Source organism: Muntiacus reevesi, chromosome 18 (assembly GCF_963930625.1).
Source record: "Muntiacus reevesi chromosome 18, mMunRee1.1, whole genome shotgun sequence".
In the NCBI taxonomy this organism is placed as follows: Eukaryota; Metazoa; Chordata; class Mammalia; order Artiodactyla; family Cervidae; genus Muntiacus; species Muntiacus reevesi.
In genome coordinates, this window is record NC_089266.1 from 42,179,654 (window position 1) to 42,188,137 (window position 8,484).

The following is an 8,484-nucleotide window of genomic DNA, read 5'->3' on the forward strand; positions in this document are numbered from 1 at the left end:
GTCAACAAGGATGGAAATTTCCACATATGCTCATTATCTGTTTATATTTCTGTACATGTGTATATGTGTGTGTATGCATTAAAATATAGTATTTGATTATTTTATTAAAAAAAATTGGGGGACCACACTGCACAGCATTCGGGGTCTTAGTTCTCTGGGGATCAAACCCATAACCTCTGCAATGGAAGCACAGAGTCCTAACCACTGGGGCACCAGGGAATTCCCAAGATATATACTGTATTTTATTTATTTACTTTTTATTGAAGAATAATTGCTTTATAATGTTGTGTTAGCTTCCGCTGTATAACATCATCAATCAGCTATACACATACATCTATCCCATTTCTCTTGAGCCTCCTTCCCATCAAGACATGTTATTTTGGATCGAAGAAAACTAAACCATAAGGGGCTCTAAGAGGGCATATTTATCAGGCAAGTCCCTGGACAGATAACTCTCTGTCAAGATTCATCTAATCCCAAAGAAAAGCAGGCACTAGCACCCTAGAGTTTCTAGACAGCATCTCTCCTTTCCACTAATTTTTTTTTTTGGTTGATAAATTTTATTTAAGAACTTATACAAATATTCCAGAGTGAATTTTAATCCTCATCTTCCTCCTGTTTCATCTTGACTAATCTGGAAGTAACGCAATTCGTAACTTTCTTTGCTGTTAATGACTACGGCTAACCAATCACGTAGATTATTCTTCTTCAAATATTTTTTTGTAAGGTATTTCAAATGCCTTCTGGAAAAGGGCACTGGAAGTTACAGCGATCTTGCTCTTGCTTCTTTCGACGGTTAGGACACCACCATCCAGGTTGCCAGCTTTTCCGTCCACCTTGATCCTCTCCTGAAGAAACTGCTCAAAATTGGTGCTATCCATGATTCCATCTTTTACAGATGGGTACAGTCCAGAGTGAGCTTCAGGACCTGCTTCCTTTTTTTGCCCCCGCTTCGCCACAAGCTTTCTCACAGTCGCCGTGGCAGCAGCAGAATCAGAAAGCTCCACTAGTTTTAAGATAGATCATCTCTTGTCGTTTTTCTCTTTATATGTTTCCTTTAAGACTAACTACATTCTTGAGTATGATTTTTATTGTGTTGAGGGACCCTGGGGAGCATATCACTGATGGTGGAACAAATTCAGAGGGAAACATGGATTTGATGTTCAGAAATCTGTAGCACCACCGACCTCTCTAGGAGGGCATCTCTCGGTAAGGCAAGTATTCCCAGGGCAAGACTCTGGGCAGCTTTGAGCCCTGTAGGAGAACAGTGCAGCCGCAGCAGCTTCCCCTCCCAGTGACAGCATCTATAAATCCATTTCCCGTCTTGTAATTATGTCTCATGTAGTAATTAGCCCCTTCATATCAATGAAGCTAAATTTCCCTGTGTAATGGAGTGCAGCCTGAGTGTAGCAGACAAATTGAAATGCAGCTTTGGGTGGGGGGTAGGTGGGGGGCTGGTGGGAGGTACCTCTGAGAGCTCCTCAGGGTCAGGGAGGACAGTCCTTGCTTGCAGAACCCTACTGCGTGCCAGGCACTGTGCTGGGCCCCTTGCACCATGCGATTTCTTAAAATCCTCACACTGACCTTTCTGCTCCAGCACCTGCACTTTTTTTTAAAGATTTTTTTTTTTTTTTTTTTGATCGTGGACCATTTTTAAAGTCTTTATTGAATTTGTTACAATGTTGCTTCTGTCTTCTTTTTTTAAAATTTTGGTTTTTTGGCCCTAAGGTATGTGGGATCTTACCTCCCTGACCAGGGATTAACGTGTACCCCCTGCATTGGAAGGGGAGTTTTAACCACTGGACTTCCAGGGAAGTCCGATTTAGTGCCTTCACTCTTGCTTTTACTGTCAGAGTGCAGCTTCTGCACGCTTCTTCAGGTGGAAAATCAAACCCAACAGATGACACTTCCTGCCAAAGCCCCTGCGGGTACCGAAGAGAGAGGTGCTGCAGAAGCCAACCGACGGGCTGCTTCCCTCCTGGAATTTCACTCCACAGCCCGGAGGCAAGCATGCATGGAGCCAGCATCAGGGTGGGACAGAAGCTCTTAGGGGTCCCAGGGGCTCAGGAGTCCAGGAGCACAAGGACCCCGCTGTAACGGGATCATTTGGAGCATCCCAGCAACGCTTGGAAGACCAGGCAGGAAAATGTGGGCGGAGACAAGGCTGGGGGCGGGGCAGGCAGAGTGGGCGGGCGCAAGGAGCTCCCATCCCTTCATCTCTCCCCCCCTTCTTCCTCCTCTCCTTTCTTTTCCCTCTTACCTCTTCTCAGGCCTTTCCTTCCTATAATCAGGTTGTGTTTGGGGAGATATCCATAATCTTGTAGCTTGACAGAGAATTTGTGTGGGAGGGGAAGGACCAGCACAAATTGTCATGAAGGGTAGGAAGGACATTGGATTAGCCTGGAATCCTTGAGCAAGCTACTTAGATCCTGCTAAGTCCCTTTGTTCCCTGATCTCTAAAATGAGGATAATAACCACACCTTAACGGACTGAGGAGAAGGTGAAAGATACTTCATGTTCACTCAAACATGTGCTGGTTTTTCAGTGACCTGTCTAGGGAAACATGTATCAATGCAAGTTTAAATATATGTGTATACACATCTCCAGTTGTAGCATACAATTTACTAAATGTACGTATTTTTGTCTTTTAGGAATTTAAACCCACCACGTATAATAACTAGTTACTGCTTGTTAACAACTTACCCTATGCCGGACCCTATCTAGGATCTCTTGTTTCATTCTCAAAACCCTATAAGGCAGATATTATTAGTCCCATTTTACAGACTAGAAAACTGAGACCCCAGGTTTAGAAGATCTCCCAAGGTCATGGACCAAGTTAGTGTTAGAACTCTCTGAAATAGACCTGAATTCTGAGTCTTTAGTCTTAATCATTGTGGTGTTTCTAAGAATCTGAGGTTTTTCATGTTGTTGTTCAGTCACCAAGTCATGCCTGACTCTTTGAGACCCCATGGACTGCAGCATGCCAGGCTTTCCTGTCCCTCACCATCTCCCGGAGTTTACCCAAGTTCAAGTCCATTGCAGTCCATTGCATTGGTGAAGACATCCAACCATCTCATCCTCTGCTCCCCTCTTCTCCTGCTTTCAATCTTTCCCAGCATCAGGATCTCAGGGTTTTTCATAGCCAGATGTTTTTGGACTCAGAGGGAGGATATTTCCAAACACCATTTCCCCCAGGGCTGACTCCCCGCTTCCAGTCCATCGTGACTGTGGCTCAAAGCGATCTAAGGCAAGAAGCCAGAAAGGCTTTGGGAATGTGCTGTGAATTTCACCTCTGCAGCCTAGAATGTTTTTCCAGCTGTGTCCCCAACACCCAGGGGAGAGAGAGCCTCAGCTAAGGCCTCAGGCTCAGGGCAGGAGTGCGGGGCACTGGCTGGGTGACTGCCCCCATCACAGCGGAAGGTGTCTACCTGTAGATGGGAGGTTGCTGTTTCTCTCTCTCCACACTGCATTGGAAACCTCTGTACCTTCTCATTTTCCTGCTTCTTTGTTCTTGACCAGTGCCTTCTTGTCTTCATTATACAGAATTCTAGAAGAGTTCATTACAGGTCCAGCTGTTTGCCAGGCTGGGAGACCCCTTCTCCATCTTCGCCAGTTCAAACAGTGAGTTGATCGGAATTTCCTGACAGTACAGTGGTTAAGACTCCGTCTTTCAATGCAGGGGACAAGGGTTCGATCCCTGGTTGGGGAACTAAGATCCCACATGCCACGGGGCCTGGGTACCACGACTAGAGAGGCTGTGGCCACAGCCAAAAATAAATAAATAAATATTTAAAAAAAAAACAAAAACACACAAACAATGAGCTGGCAATGGATGAAGGGTATGAGTAAGAACAGGGATCTGCAGCCATGGGTTCAAATCTTAGTTTTGCCACTGTGCCCTGTCACTTGACCTCTCATGGACTTCAGTTTCCTTCTTTTACTTTCTTTCTTTCTTTTTTTTTTTTAAAGAAAGAGCTAATAACATCTATATTTTAGGGTTGTGCGTGCGTGTACTAAGTCGCTTTGGTCATGTCCGACTCTTTTCAACTCTATGGACTGTAGCCTGCCAGCCTCCTCTCTTCCTTGGATTCTCCAGGCAAGATTACTGTAGTGGGTTGCCATGCCCTCCTCCAGGGATCTTCCTGACCCACGGATCGAACCCACATCTCCTGTAACTCCTGCATTGCAAGTGGTGCTGAGCCACTGGGGAAACCCTTTAGGGTTGTTGCTGGTATTAATCAATACACACTAAGGGCTCAGTACAGTGCCAAATATATACTCAGGGCTCAGTTGCTCTCATTTTTACCCCACATCAGAGACTTCACAAGATGCTTGACACACACAATTCTCCTTTGGATCACACAACAGTCCTGTGAAGTAGAAGTCATTTTATCCCCATTTTACAGATGAGGAAACTGAGGCTCATGGAAGTCAGGTCACACAACATGTAGGAACTTGAGTTCAACCAGGACTGTCTGACTTCAAAGCTCCTGCTCTTAACCTCCTCATTGCACCTTCCCTCAAAGACCTTCTCATAAAAAAAGTCGCATGTGTTTTCCTCCTCCCTTTCTGGGACTTCCTAAGGGAAACCTCTACCATCTGAGGATGGCTGCAGGTGGCTCGTGTCATGTAATGAGAGGTGGGGGCAGTGTGGTGCTGATGACCTTGTGGTGAGCTGGATTCTGTGATTACCCAGTTCTCGCCCAGCACTCATGCTGGGGATTCTGTCTCCAGACTGATCTGTAACAGGTCTGGGGGTGTCTGGCACAGTCAGGATGTGATCTGAGGGCTTTTAAAGCAATGAGAACAGACAGGGCAAAAATAAACGTTTGCATTAATCCATTATCCTAATGATCATCCTAAAGATAAGCGCGATCAGATATGAGCCTTGCTAAGATTGATTTGCCTAAAATAAGAATCTTATTTGCATTTTTCTGATTTTTCCCGACTTTGTTTAGCCACATCGAGACAGCTGCTGCTCTCACCAAGGACAAACATCTGAAGTAGATGGATACTGCCCACGTGTATTTATGGGGCATAGTATCCTTTCCACCCACCTGTGTGTGTGTTGTAATCTCTTTGACACAGGGGAGAAGGATGGTTTAGGAACTTCAAGGTGACAGCTCTGGCTTGCTAAATCAGGGTCAGCCTTTCAACTTGCCTTTGATCATCTTTTTAACTTATGTAGAAAATATCTATGGAGCCACAGAATCTGCCAGGGTAAAGAGGCTTGAAGAAGAGCCTAATAGTTAAGTGTCTGATTTAGAAGACATAGTTTCTCGGCTCTTTTCTTTTTAAAAAAATTTTTTAATTTAATTTTTTCTTTTTAAATTTTGGGCTGTGCTGGGTCTTCATGGATGAGTGTGGGCTTTCTCTAGTTGTGGTGTGCGGGCTTCTCATTGTGGTGACTTCTCTTGTTGCAGAGCACGGGCTGCAGAGCACGTGGGCCTCAGTAGCTGCGGGCTTAGTTGCCCTGTGACATGTGAAATCTCCCAGGACCAGGGGCCAAACCTGTGTCCCCTGCAATGACAGACAGATACTTTACCACTGGATCACCAGGGAAGTCTTCTCATACCTCTTTTCATTAACTATCCATATCAACCCTAAGAGGTAGGTAGCTAGGGCAGGTATTTCCTACACACTACCCCCCCCCCCATTTTACAGATGAGAAAACAGAGACCCAGTGAGGTGAAGCAATATGATTTAGTTTATATGCTTTGTCAATAGTGTCCAAGACCCTTTGACTCCCAACCCTGGGTCTAAGACTTCTTTCCGGAGTTCTCTGCTGTTGGGCTCAGACATTTGTGAGCAACTCTGAGAAGTACTCTTCCAGGAGAAGACTTGGTCTTGGTCATATGGGTAAGACTACAGCTTTCATCCATTTGGTCTTCAGTGACCCTCCGTGGGGGAGACAAGGCAGTGAAAATAGCTAAGAGTAGGTGATGAGCACTTGTGTGTGCTTCCTGGAAGGACTGATCACGAATCATAATGACTTATGAGGCCATAGTGTCCAAGCTTCAGAGAGATCCCACTGACCCCATTCCTAGCCTCAGCCTGGAGACCAGTCCCCTCTATGGTCAGCCCCTCTTGAACTTGACTTGGTGATTAACTTTGTAGTGGAAAGAACATGGACTGCGGGATTAAATACTCACGGGTTGAGTCCTACCCTTGCCATCAATGTCTGCCGGTGTTCATAAGGGGATTCTCCATCCAGAACCTAATTTATTACACTATTTCACTTAGTCCTTTATTTTACTTGATTTTGCAACACTGCCATGAGGCAGATTTCTAATATTATTGCTCCCGTTCCAACTAGAGGAAAACAGATCTATAGCGGTAAAGGCTAAATAACTTACCCAAGCTAGATAGGTTCGTATCTTGACTCCAAACACATATATGTATATGTATATATATATATATATATATATATATTTAACTTCAGGAAAAATAGATAATGCATCACTTGGCTCAACATTTAAAAGATATAAAAAAAGAAAACTGAAAGTCTCTTTCTTACCCTTTCTTCCAGCTAGCGAGTCCACCTTCCTGGAGGCAATGAATGTTACCAGCTCCATGTGTTTCCTTACAGAGACTTGTTTTATATATACATATACATATATATATACACACACAAGCAAAGAGGTAAGTCTATTGTTTCTGGTTTTTCTTTTTGTGAGTGCATAAATCCTTTTGTTTTGTTTTTTACTGAAGAACTATTGTAAAGGTTTTATATATATATGACAACAGTACTGTTTTGATTTTGGTCATATTAATGCCAAGTAGTATTTTTGGTTAAACATGCTATAACCTTCCATTTCCCTGCCTCTGCTCTTGCTTTCCCTCAGTGCAAAATGTGTGACTCCTCACTCATGCTCCTTATCTGGCAAGCTCCTGGGCATCTCTTAGGATGCAGCACAGACGTCATCTCTTGAGAAGCCTTCCTCAACTACCCCCTCTCCCCACTGAAACTTATTCATTTCTTTTATCCTCACATTTCCCACATTTTTAAAAATAATTATTCTTAAAATAAGCTATTATATTCTCAAATAGCTCAATAGGTCTCAGGAAACTTTCATCTACCTACCTATCTGTCTGTCTGTCTATCTATCTATCATCCACCTAATCTATCTATCTATCTACCATCTATCTGTCTACCTACCTATCATCTATCTAATCTATCTATCTATATTTGGTGGGGTGAAGTTCAGATCTTTTTATTTAAGTGTCAGTATTTTGAATACAGTATTCTATTTCTTGCTTTCTGAAAACTTTTTGTCATAGAAAATTTTCACACATATATAAAAGTAGAGGAAGTAGTGTGAACTTCTATAGCTGTCAGCTCACTTCAACAATTATTGCACATGCCAGCCTTGTCCCCTCTCCCCTGATTATTTTAAAGCAAATCTCTGACATCATATAATTTCATCCATAAATACTTTAGCATATATCACTAAAGGAAAATGACTTAAAATATAATATCTATCTCATGTAAAAAAATACAAACTATCTATCAGTATTCAGGTTTCCCTAATGGGCTCTCTCTCTCTTTTTGTTCAAATCTAAATTCAGAGAAGGTCTACATATTGTATTTGGTTGACCCCTTGCTTTTTATCACCTGACAATACTCTTGGAGTTCATTTCATACCAGAACATAAAGAACGGCTTTGTTCTTTTTTCCGTTGCAGGGTATTCTTTGTAGGGCTGTACTATAATTCATTTAACCAATTTCCAGATAGTGGACATTTAGATCACTCCAAACCTTTGCCATTATATTAATAAACAATGCTGTATTGAATAACCTTGTAAGTATGTCACTTTGCACATGTGGGAGTGTGTTTGCAAGATAAATTCTTGGAAGTGGAATTTTGGGGTGAAAGGATATATGTATTAGTAACTGCAAAGATTACTGGTGGATCATCTTTGATGGAGGTGGTACCCACGCAGTGGATACTTCCACCAGCCATGTGGCTGAGAACATTTCCTCTGTCCCCTTCTCAGAAGCACCATCCTCTAAGACTTCTGTGCGACTGCATTTTCTGTGGATGTCTGTGGATGTCCCGTCTCAACTTGTCCATCTGATGAACTCTTGTTCTTCACAACTAAGCTTAGCCCCTCACCAGGGTTTTGGGTAGCGCTCACCCTGTGCTCCCAGAAATCCCCTTTTCACAACATACATCACACTTCACACTGGATTCTCCTTACTGACTCATCTCTCTCCTCCACTGTTAGTGAGGTCCTTGAGGGTGTAGTCCCAGGCACACAGTAGGTGGTCTACGTGAATTGGTCCATCAAGGTGCTGAAGGACTGAGAGTTTAGGGTAGTTCTGGGTCTTATTCTGGGAGTTCAGGGACTTCTGCTATTTCCTTGGGTGGAACAAACCCAGAGTCATGGGTGCAAAACTGCTTTTGTAACCCTCTGGCACCCAAGTATTAGAGCCCAGAGGACCCCCCAAGCTCCACATTGTCCAGCCCAGGAGCCTGCAAC

The 8,484-nt window shown here is 43.4% G+C and overlaps 1 pseudogene; it reads right to left on the minus strand.

The window, feature by feature from the left end:
* Positions 1–597: 597 nt before the first annotated feature.
* Positions 598–7,964, minus strand: LOC136150181 (large ribosomal subunit protein eL22 pseudogene; annotated as a pseudogene).
* Between the last annotated feature and the right edge of the window lie 520 nt (positions 7,965–8,484).